General features: G+C 42.0%; 1 protein-coding gene across 3 annotated transcripts in view; it reads left to right on the forward strand.

Annotated features, from left to right (window-relative positions):
• Nucleotides 1–6,899: 6,899 nt before the first annotated feature.
• eps8a (EGFR pathway substrate 8a, signaling adaptor) overlaps nucleotides 6,900–12,205 on the forward strand; it is a 73,001-nt gene continuing 67,695 nt past the window's right edge. For 2 of the 3 annotated variants that reach the window (XM_033614706.2, XM_078165332.1), the window contains exon 1: nucleotides 6,900–7,111. The gene's annotated coding sequence lies outside the window, so the exon portion shown is untranslated. The remainder of the gene's footprint in view (nucleotides 7,112–12,205) is intronic. The other variant, XM_078165330.1, reaches the window with a different exon arrangement.

Genomic DNA, 12,205 nt, shown 5'->3' on the forward strand with positions numbered 1-12,205 from the left:
TGAGTCTGAGGTTGATTTTAAAGGAGTGTTCCGCAGATTCTCTCCTGAAGGCTGGAAACAGTTTTTATTGTATTTACTTCTGCTACAGAGAAGAAACTGATTACAAACAGACTTGATCTTTTAAAAAGTATATTTGATGATGTTTCAGTGTTAGCATTAATGTTAGCATGTCAGTGTTAGCATTAAACACAAAACAGATGGTTATTCAGATGGTTATTACATAACTTTTACTTATATATCTCAGAGCAGAAGGACACATAGCATCACTATATTTTGATAGATGTGTCACCAAATGGCTGTACACAGTTGATGTCACAGCGCCCCCTGCTGGCCAAACTATGTAACAACAACATTAATGCATAAAGCATATTTTAATATATTTATTGACAGAACAGTATCAAGACATCTGTAATAAGATGATTGATCAGGCTCTGCTTCAGCTCCCTCCAACATTAAACACATCTTCCGACAGACTTCATCATGCTCAAACATTAAACTTGGAAAATGAACTATATGTATATACTGTGTGTATGGAAGTCAAAGAATGACAATTTAAAAATGTCAATCCAAATTTATTTTCATGTTTTAAAATGCAGAATTGCAGTGAAAATAAGAAACAACAGTGTTTAGTTTATTTGACAGTGATGGTGTGTATTCAACCAGATGTTACAATAGACACATAAAATAAGTTCAACAAAATAAAAGGAAAAGCTAAAACTCAAATATTGAAACGGTGCGAGCTGCAACTTGAGGTAAAACTAATAAAATTGATGTTATTTTAGAGATGGTTCACTTGGGATCATGTGACAAAGTATTCACTTATAAATGAATCTACAAACTCACAGTAACTCCGTCCTTTAGATAAAAGTAGTTCAGTGGAAAGTGAAATATTTCCTTCTGACGTGAGGAGAGAAAAGTCTCTCAAACTCTCTCAAAATGGAAATAATAGTCAAACAGCTGTAAATCAGTTTCTGCTTGTGCTGAAGTAAAAATAGAAAAATACCAAAGAAGTACTTCATTACAAGTAAAAGTCCTGCATTCAAAGCTTTACTGCAAAAGTACAAAGCTGTAAAAAATTAAAAGTACTCTTTATATAAAATTACCCGTCAGAATCAGAAATACTTAATGATCCCTGAGGAGAAAATATGATTCATACAGCGATGTGAAGAACAGAATTATAATGAGTAGGAACAAGAGTATGAAATTAAAGTGTGTAAATGTAGAGCAATAAAATAAAATTAAATGTGCATTAAAATAAAAAATAAAATGTGCATTATGCTACCGTGTTTAACACTAGTGCTAAGATATAAAATATTAAAATAAAATACACAAGATATATACTGTGAGTATGACAATTTAACTACAATATAAGTAGAATGAAACAATAGAATCAGAGTAAACATAATAAATATGTTCAGTTATGTGCAGTGTATGTCGAATTAATATGTATTAATATTTAAAAAAATAAAAATATATTAATTTTTTTTAAAATAAAAATGTATATTAATTAAAAAAAAGTCTAAATTAAAAATAAATAAGTAGACTTAATTATATTGAATATATATAATTAAATCTATACACAATTTTAAAAATTATATATATATATATATATATATATATATATATATAAATATTCAAGAGGTGAAAAAAAATGTATATTAAAAATAATCATTACAAAATTAAAATTAGTAATTCAATTATATTAAATATACATCTAAAATTAAATTGATATATAATTTAAAAATGTATATATGTATATCTCAATTGTATAGTATTTTAATGATGTATAAATATGTACTTCAATTTGGTAGTTTGTCAGTATATATGATATAATGCATCATATTTTATAAACTGATGTGTTTTGTTTGTAAAATCCTAATTTGAAATGAGCTGTTAAATAAATGTAATAGAGTCTTAAGTTCAATATTTATCATAAATAAAATATAAAATACCCTAAATAAAAATACTAAAGTACAAGTTTCTCAAATTTTTACTGCAGTAGCAGAGTAAATGTATTTAACTTCCAGCACTGAGGAAGCAGCTCCTGATCATTATGTGTAGTGTGTGAGCTGACTGACCAGCAGGGGGCGTCCTCAGCTTTACACTGACTGAACACTGCAGGAGTTACTATTCCCTTAGCGTTGACTGGGAGGCTCTGACCTCCTCCAAACATCAGTGTAGCTGCCTCAAGTTTATACTTCATTTAAACTAGAAACAAACAAACACTTCAAGTCAGAAATGTACAAAAGAAACGTGGATAATGTTTCATGAAACCAATTTAAGGCTTCAGACGTGCATGTATAGACCTGTTTGTGCATGTGTGTGTATGACACCAGAAAACTTAACTTCCTGTCGGGGATTAATAAAGTAAATCTATCTAAAGTAACTGAGTACATTTAAGTACTTGTATTCTAATCTACTTTACTTCTACGACATTAAATTAGAGAGAGAAATATTGTACTTTTACGTCACTACATTTATTCAAACCCTTTGATGAATTTGCAGACTCAGATTAACATGACAAAATATAATCAGTGAATAAGTAATCTGATTACTATATCAATACGACTATAAAGATCTCCGTGGGCAAAAGTCATATTAAATAAACTCCAGCTTTGCCAGCAGCAACATTAAAACGATGACATGTACAAAAATTGTTGGGGACATGTAACACCTGAAGCCTCCTGGAGCCATACCCTAAACCCAACAGGAAGTCGGCCATTTTGAATTTAATGTGTCATTTCTGTGGTCGTACTTTAACAAGCTCCTCCTAGAGATTTAATCCGATTAACTTCAAATACGGTCTGTCCCATCTAAAGACCTTAAAGATGAAAAGCTGTTACACGCTGGAGCTTTCGTCAAACCGTGTGACCGTGGCGAGGCGTCAAACTTCCATGTTCCACCACCAAACAGGAAGTAGTTTGTAACTCCAGCACACATGGTCCAATCTGCCCCAAACTTCACATGTTTGATGACAGTCCCGCCCTGAAACACATCTACATGCCAAAAATTAGTTATAGCTATAGCGCCCTCTACTGGCAATAAGTACTATTCAGACGGGATTAGTTTTACACAGGGGTGTGGACTAATGTCAGTTCACCACAGGATGTCTGTAATATAAATGTCCGATTCGCAAGGGACAAGAAATCTCTGTAATTCTACCAGAGATGGGAGTGGGAACTCGGTTTGCGCCCTGGCGTCATCTCCCTGTCGGCATGTGCGTGCTACGTTGCTTCTTGTAAGCATCAGCTGAAGGATAATAATAATTAATGGTTATCCCAATATGAAGTACTGCCCATGATCAGGATTGTGTGTACACAACCATTAGCAATATGGGTTCATATTAGGCCGACCTAACACAACCAGAAGTCTCTGAAAAGTGCTTTCTTCTCGGCCTTTTTGATTGGTCTCCAACGTAGGGCTATACGATCATTAGAAGAATGTTCACTATCATGACTGCTGACAACACCGAGTGCTTCTTCAAGCTCCTCCATCAGTGGCGTGCACAGACTTTTTGAAGGGGAGGGGCGAAAAGAAAAAACAGGGCACATACAGCGCGTTCTCGCCACTGAAGAGGGCACTAAGTTCCGCGTGTTATCGAGGGCACTTTAGACATGTTTATATGTTCTACAAATGGCACATTATATAGCCTTAAAACAGACTAACTAGACAAACTAGTCAAGTTAGTTTGTAGTTAGGATCAGCATCCACTAGAACTGTGTAGATTCAACGTTGGACTGTGAAGAACACACAGAGACATGAATGTATGAAGGAAATAAATCCCTGAGAGGGTCAGGGGGTCCTCCCCCAGAACATTTTCAATTAAGTAGATGCCATTTCCTGTATTCTAGTGCATTTTAACACCATATTAGCACCAGATAATCCAAACTGGTTCTGTGAGATATAGTTCTGGCTCAATATAGATCAAAAAAGGGCCCAACATAAAAGTCATTGCAACAGTAATGTTTTTACCACCCAAGAGGGCACTTCACTGTGCATTTTGTCTGCCAGGAGGGCACTTTAGTGCGCATTTTGGCTCCCAGGAGGGCACTTCAGCACGCATTTTGGCTCCCAGAAGGGCACTTCAGCGTGCATTTTGGCTCCCAGAAGGGCACTTCAGCACGCATTTTGGCTCCCAGAAGGGCACTTCGGCGTGCATTTTGGCTCCCAGAAGGGCACTTCAGCGTGCATTTTGGCTCCCAGGAGGGCACTTTGGCTGCCAGGAGGGCACTTTAGTGCGCATTTTGGCTCCCAGGAGGGCACTTTAGTGCGCATTTTGGCTCCCAGGAGGGCACTTTAGCGCGCATTTTGGCTCCCAGGAGGGCACTTCAGCACGCATTTTGGCTCCCAGAAGGGCACTTCAGCACGCATTTTGGCTCCCAGGAGGGCACTTCAGCACGCATTTTGGCTCCCAGAAGGGCACTTCAGCGTGCATTTTGGCTCCCAGAAGGGCACTTCAGCACGCATTTTGGCTCCCAGAAGGGCACTTCGGCGTACATTTTGGCTCCCAGAAGGGCACTTCAGCGTGCATTTTGGCTCCCAGGAGGGCACTTTGGCTGCCAGGAGGGCACTTTAGTGCGCATTTTGGCTCCCAGGAGGGCACTTTAGTGCGCATTTTGGCTCCCAGGAGGGCACTTTAGCGCGCATTTTGGCTCCCAGGAGGGCACTTTAGTGCGCATTTTGGCTCCCAGGAGGGCACTTTAGCGCGCATTTTGGCTCCCAGGAGGGCACTTCAGCACGCATTTTGGCTCCCAGAAGGGCACTTCAGCACGCATTTTGGCTCCCAGGAGGGCACTTCAGCACGCATTTTGGCTCCCAGAAGGGCACTTCAGCATGCATTTTGGCTCCCAGGAGGGCACTTCAGCATGCATTTTGGCTCCCAGGAGGGCACTTCAGCACGCATTTTGGCTCCCAGAAGGGCACTTTAGTGCGCATTTTGGCTCCCAGGAGGTCACTTTAGCGTGCGTTTTGGCTCCCAGGAGGTCACTTTAGCGTGTGTTTTGGCTCCCATGAGGTCACTTTAGCGCGCGTTTTGGCTGCCAGGAGGGCACTTAGGCTGCCAAGAGGGCACTTTAGCGCACGTTTTGGCTCCCAGGAGGGCACTTTAGTGCACATTTTGGCTCCCAGAAGGGCACTTTAGTGCGCGTTTTGGCTCCCAGGAGGGCACTTTGGCTGCCAAGAGGGCACTTTAGTGCGCATTTTGGCTCCCAGGAGGACACTTCAGCACGCATTTTGGCTCCCAGAGGGGCACTTTAGTGTGCGTTTTGGCTCCCAGGAGGGCACTTTAGCGTGCGTTTTGGCTCCCATGAGGTCACTTTAGCACGCATTTTGGCTCCCAGAAGGGCACTTTAGTGCGCGTTTTGGCTCCCAGAAGGGCACTTTAGTGCGCATTTTGGCTGCCAGGAGGGCACTTTGGCTGCCAAGAGGGCACTTTAGTGCACATTTTGGCTCCCAGGAGGGCACTTTAGTGCGCGTTTTGGCTCCCAGGAGGGCACTTTGGCTGCCAAGAGGGCACTTTAGTGCACATTTTGGCTCCCAGGAGGGCACTTTAGCGCACATTTTGGCTCCCAGGAGGGCATTTTGGCTCCAAGGAGGGCACTTTAGTGCGCATTTTGGCTCCCAGGAGGGCACTTTAGTGCGTGTTTTGGCTCCCAGGAGGGCACTTTAGCGTGCGTTTTGGCTGCCAGGAGGGCACTTTAGCGTGCGTTTTGGCTCCCAGGAGGACACTTTAGCGTGCGTTTTGGCTCCCAGGAGGGCACTTTAGCATGCGTTTTGGCTGCCAGGAGGGCACTTTAGCGTGCGTTTTGGCTGCCAGGAGGGCACTTTAGCGCGCGTTTTGGCTGCCAGGAGGGCACTTTAGCGTGCATTTTGGCTCCCAGGAGGGCACTTTAGTGCACATTTTGGCTCCCAGAAGGGCACTTTAGTGTGCGTTTTGGCTCCCAGGAGGGCACTTTGGCTGCCAAGAGGGCACTTTAGCGCACATTTTGGCTCCCAGGAGGGCACTTTAGTGCGCGTTTTGGCTCCCAGGAGGGCATTTTGGCTGCCAAGAGGGCACTTTAGCACGTGTTTTGGCTCCCAGGAGGGCACTTTAGCACACGTTTTGGCTCCCAGGAGGACACTTTAGTGCGCGTTTTGGCTCCCAGGAGGGCACTTTAGTGCGCGTTTTGGCTCCCAGGAGGGCATTTTGGCTGCCAAGAGGGCACTTCAGCACGTGTTTTGGCTCCCAGGAGGACACTTTAGCGCGCGTTTTTCAACAATTGGGCCATGAGGGGGGCGACCATAAATGTGGAAAAATGGTTGTAAATAGGACGTGACGAAATATTTACATACATTTTTACAGCGGATCGCGTTCGCACAGGATTAATATTACCCGAGGTGTTTTCTCCGGATCGTTTTTCAGAAGTTAAAAGTCGCCGTACTTTTTACTGACATTATCTGCAATGATTACAGACATGGCGTGTTCGGCCGGGACTAAAATCCCTGGTAATAATTACTTCACCCCACGTCTCCACGTTAAACTAATCCCGTCTGAATAGGGCTATACAAAGTCGACGAGATTCACCTCAAATTTGGCCAAAACAGCCTTGGTGATGGCTTAGCACCCCCGTTCATCACCGCTTGCAGCTTTAATGTTAAAATGAACACTTCAGTGCAACAATAATTTGTGTATTTCTATGCTGTAGTAAATTTGGTACTTTAAGTATTTTTTATGCTAATACATTTGTACTCTAACTTGTAACAGAGTATTTCCACAGTGTGGTATTAGTGCTGCAGTACCTGTGAGTATCAGTAACTGTGAATGGGGCGTGTCCTCTAATGCAGCTGGACTGCCTGTCAGCCAATGCGCAGGGCTGATCCGCCCACAGTCTCCGGTCAGGTTGACTGCTGCTGCTGGTTTTTAACACAATTCAAAGTCAAGTGTAGTTTTAAGGAGTCACATCTCCGGAGAGCAGAGCCGCTCACTGCTCGCTCCTGCACCCGAACACCAGCTGTGTTTGTCGGATACAAAGTGCTCACAGGAGCCGGTAAGCATCGACCGGGACCGGAGATATAAGCGGGTTTTTGTGCCATGTTTTTCTAACGGATAATTTGATGAAGCCCACACCTGCAGGTAAGCCTGTTTTAATGAGCCCAACACTTGACATTCCTCCGGCAGCTCCGCCCGGGACCAAACATTTCTGTCTCCTCACCGACGGTCATTTAAAAAACAGGTGTTTTCATCAACTTAACGGTCAAACCGGTGGATTAATGAATATATTGTGATTTTAACAGCTCGCTCATTGTTGAACCTGCACAGAAAATGTAAATGCAAACCGAAGCAACTTGATCTGCCCTCCTGCTCCGGAGAGGCAAAGGTGGCCCTTCTGTGCTGTAAGCGGAGATCACCCGCACCAGACACCATTGGAAAATTAAGATTAAATGATTCTGGAGATCTTTACACTCGAGTAAACACGAAAAAAACACAAGCAAACCAAGTGTTGAGATCACATCTTTATTTCGGCGTACATCCACCACACATAAATATGACACTTTTATTTAGATTCAACTTTTATTGCCACATCTCCTGTTATCTCTCAAGGCAAAAGAACGTTATGTTGTAGTGGGCGTGGAGTTTTACTTAGCTATTTCTTTAAAATGGATGGCCTAATAAAGGATTGTATCTATGCCGAAATTACCAGCAGCACCTAAACAACTCGTAGCAGCATATTCCAGGTGAAAGCCGATATTTTTATTTGCTTACACGCGAATTTACCTTAAATCTACAGAATTTTGAATGGGGTTTGGCGGAGTGTGTGTTAGTGAGACAAATGAAGGTGAAGGGCAGCTCCACGCTCCGCATAGTGACCCGCAGTTTGTCACTGAAAGAAGAAACACCTGGATTTACCTGGATTAAAAGCAAAAATAATTGAGCTGAGTTAACGTGGTCGCACAGGTGTGTGTGTGTGTGAGGCAGCCCCCGGCAACAGGCGGTCTGTCCCCGGCTGTGTGTCCGGGGGCTGCCCGGTGTGTGTCGGAGCCCTTTTGTTTGGCTTGGCCTGAATGGAGCCCGGTTGCCAGGGATGATACAGATAGCACGGCTCCGCATTGTTCCAGCCGGGGTTACCGGAAGGTCCTCACGGTAGTATTTTATCTCCTTTGTGTTTCTAAAACAAACGGTTCCTGTTATCTTTGACTGTAGCCGGAAGGTGTTAGCTAGCAGTCTCACCTGGTTTTAGCGGGAAACAAAAACACGTAAAGCTCCATATTGTTTAATTGAATCTTTTATTCCCTGTTAAAGCTGACTCACATTAATGAATGTATAGTGTGAAATAACAGGTGAATATGTTCCTGGAGGGCAGGTGTGAACCGTTAACGGCCGGTAATAAGCAGCAGCTCATTAGTTTAACCTCCTGTGACGTGTCCAGGTAATTGGTGCAGGTCTCAGGTGAGATTAAAGGTCTCTATATTAAAATGATACAGAACCGAGCTTCACTTTGTCTCTTTACACGAGAGACTTTTACATTAAAGTCACACATTATTATTGTTTATTATTAGTTATTTGATGGTTTAAAACGATTAATGTCGCCGTAACTCGTCTCCACAAAACTTTTTAAATATGTAAAGACATTTCTGAAGTCTTTAAAGACGTTAATATCTCGTTAATCTAACAAATATTCACTCAAATGCACAGTAAAGAAGATTTTGAACAGTTTTTCCAGTTGTGTGCTTGTTGACACAAACAAAGATGGCTACCGGAAGTGGTCAGTTGTTTACTTCCGGAACTGTAGCTCCTGTGTTTTGGGGTTCCAGCAACACTTGACAGGTGTAACTACAAGTCCAAATAAATAGTTTCATGTTTGTTTTCCTGCGACTAAAGAACCAATGAAATCTTGCAGACTAATGACCTTTCTGGTCGACTAACATTTGGTCGACTATTAGAGGGCAGCCCGAGGAAATGCAATCAATTTGTTGTTTATTTGAACCAGTATGAATATGACGTGTCTTAAAGATTAGGCTTCAGATAATCTATCAATTATGAATCATTAATTTGATCTAGCTCCGACAGACAGAGGATCGGACAGATAGTGAGTTATGGCACTTGAGTATTACGGCACCCTGCATACCGACACAACACCACTTTATCCTATTGAAACAATCCTCACAACTTGGATCGATTTTTACGAAAAACTTTCGATTCTTTTGATCTGAGGATCCTTACAGACTAAAGGAGTATGAATAATTTACAGTGTAATCGAGGAACAGACACATAATTGAAGGTAGCCAACAACCTGGTTTTATACATCTGAAGAGCTTCAACAATTCTCTGACAGGAAGTGACCACCATGAGACGGCGCATCATCTCTAGTCAACAATTCTCTGTGCTTCTGATCTGTAACGTTGACAGGAAGTGACCACCATGAGACGGCGCATCATCTCTAGTCAACGACTCTCTGTGCTTCTGATCTGTAACGTTGACAGGAAGTGACCGCCATGAGACGGCGCATCATCTCTAGTCAACGACTCTCTGTGCTTCTGATCTGTAACGTTGACAGGAAGTGACCGCCATGAGACGGCGCATCATCTCTAGTCAACGACTCTCTGTGCTTCTGATCTGTAACGTTGACAGGAAGTGACCGCCATGAGACGGCGCATCATCTCTAGTCAACGACTCTCTGTGCTTCTGATCTGTAACGTTGACAGGAAGTGACCACCATGAGACGGCGTATCATCTCTAGTCAACGACTCTCTGTGCTTCTGATCTGTAACGTTGACAGGAAGTGACCACCATGAGACGGCGTATCATCTCTAGTCAACGACTCTCTGTGCTTCTGATCTGTAACGTTGACAGGAAGTGACCACCATGAGACGGCGTATCATCTCTAGTCAACAACTCTCTGTGCTTCTGATCTGTAACATTGACAGGAAGTGACCACCATGAGACGGCGCATCATCTCTAGTCAACGACTCTCTGTGCTTCTGATCTGTAACGTTGACAGGAAGTGACCACCATGAGACGGCGCATCATCTCTAGTCAACAACTCTCTGTACTTCGTTCTGATTTGCAGCTTTTCAGACTTATTTTGTGGCTGAATATAATTTGCAGCTTCTTAAAATCTGAATGAGGATAGTGATAGTGAGATACTGGCTACAGTGATGAAATAAAACCAGCATCAGATGGACTGTAAAATGTATTTTATGGTGACCATGGCGGAGGATATTTGACCTTCTGACCTCACTGCTTACTTGAGCTGCCATCTTTGTTTGGGTCAAAGAAAGTACACAAATCTTCCCAGAGCTTACTGTTGATGTTTTTAAGCTCAAACATGGTCGGCTCTTTAGTTTCGATTCGTTGAACCTGAGCTTGTTGTGAATTTTGGGATGTTTTGGAAAGTGAATTTTAATCTCATAGTTGTTTATTTTCAGAGCAGTAAGACTGTACTACCTGTTGGGTATTTTCCCCCCCGAATACTGCTGTTAGCTCCCCGTCAGCTGTTTTCTCTGGAGGTCAAAGGTCATCACGCTCTTAGAAAGCCACATGTGCTGATGCTGAACACTTGGAGGACCTTTGAGCTCAGTCTGTTGTGTAATCGTCGCTGCTTTCTGCTGCTTTGTCCCATTTTAAGAGCATCCTGTTTGAGTCAGATAGAGAAGGATTAAAGTCCGCAGCTGGTCCTGGATCTGTTTTCTGTTGGGACTCTGGTCTTCATGGGAAACATCCCTCCAGCTGTTGTCGTCCAGAGGGGCTGAGAGAGAGAGAGACTATTTTGGGATGTTTCCCAGGACTCAAGGTCTCTGCTGGGGCTGTTTTTTTACTCTCTGAGCAACCAGTCGTTTACTCAGCTCAAAATATCTGCAGGGGAAAATTCTGCAAGTCGAAGATCTGTTTCCAGATTTTAAAAATCTACTCAGATACATGTGCAAAAGTTAATCTGAATGAGCACACGTTTAAGGACTGTAACATCGCCTTTAAATTCAACTGTTTCTAGGACAAAAAAAAAAAACAAAACCAAAAATTAAAATGAAAAATTATTAAATATTATATATTAAAATATTATTTTAATTCTCTTTATTCTATTGTCTGTGTTTTTTGCTTTGTCCATTAAACTCCGTCACAGTTTCTCTGAACTCTTGATGCTGCTGGTGTCACTGACTGTTGCCAGGGCGTCTCCTGGGACATCCCGTCCTGTTTGTGTGTCGTCGGTTACCGTGGCGACAGGGTGATGTAACCGTACCTGCCAGGTGCTGCTGTGATGTGATGTGTCGTTGTTGGAGGAGGAGGAGTCAGTGTAGGATTATGGGAAACAGGAGACTGGAGTCAGTTTTTCAGGAGATTGACGAGAGTCGAGTTTCACGTTTAAACTGAGCGAGGAGCTGAAACAGTGTGATGTCATCGTGTTCATTGATCCATCAGAGGCGGACTGGTGACTGTAGAGACACAACTATTGATCGATTCAGAAAAAAATCTGTCTTAGCTAAGTTTTTTTTTAGAGTGCTGCGCTCACATCAGAGCAAAGATAAGACGACATACTGCTGACCTCAGATCAGATACGGACTGGTATAAGTTTAAAGTTTATTAATGAGTTTCAGGTTTTAACTTGATGTCTCAGCCTTAATGTGACGATTAAAGATGTTCTCACCTGTGAGCACGTGCAGAAGTTCAGACAGGAAGTACCTCTGTGATGTCAGAAATGAAAGGAAAGATTGTCCGAAATTAATCAGTCCAGAGTCACTGAAAGAAGTCAGTTTCAGAGCTGAACAGTTCATTCAGCTAAACGATGAGTCAATGAATAATTGAATCAATCAACAATTATTATTATAATTGAATAATTGTTTTAGTCTTTTTTTAATGCAGGGATGTTAGAAATTAGCAGCTTCCAATTTATTTAATATAAGCTTTGGTGCTTTTCACTATTTTTTTGTCATTCTTACAGAAAAAAATGCTTAATAAATTATTATATAAAATACAAGAACATTTAGATTTATGAATGTAATCATTACCTGCAGTCCTATTCTTTATTTTAGAGCCAAACTTTTATGTTTATTTTAATCTTCTCAATTTTTGAAAATTCTTGATAAATTCAGTGTAACGCTCACTTCCTTATTAATTTAGATTTTGATGTTGTTCTGTTTGCCGCTGAGCTTCTGTTCAAAAACTCTACACAGACGTTTTACATTAAGAGCCTCAATGGAGAAATAGCTTAACAGTGATTGAAAGAAATGTGAA

The sequence above is a fragment of the Epinephelus lanceolatus genome, chromosome 23 (assembly GCF_041903045.1).
Source record: "Epinephelus lanceolatus isolate andai-2023 chromosome 23, ASM4190304v1, whole genome shotgun sequence".
Classification (NCBI taxonomy): domain Eukaryota; kingdom Metazoa; phylum Chordata; class Actinopteri; order Perciformes; family Serranidae; genus Epinephelus; species Epinephelus lanceolatus.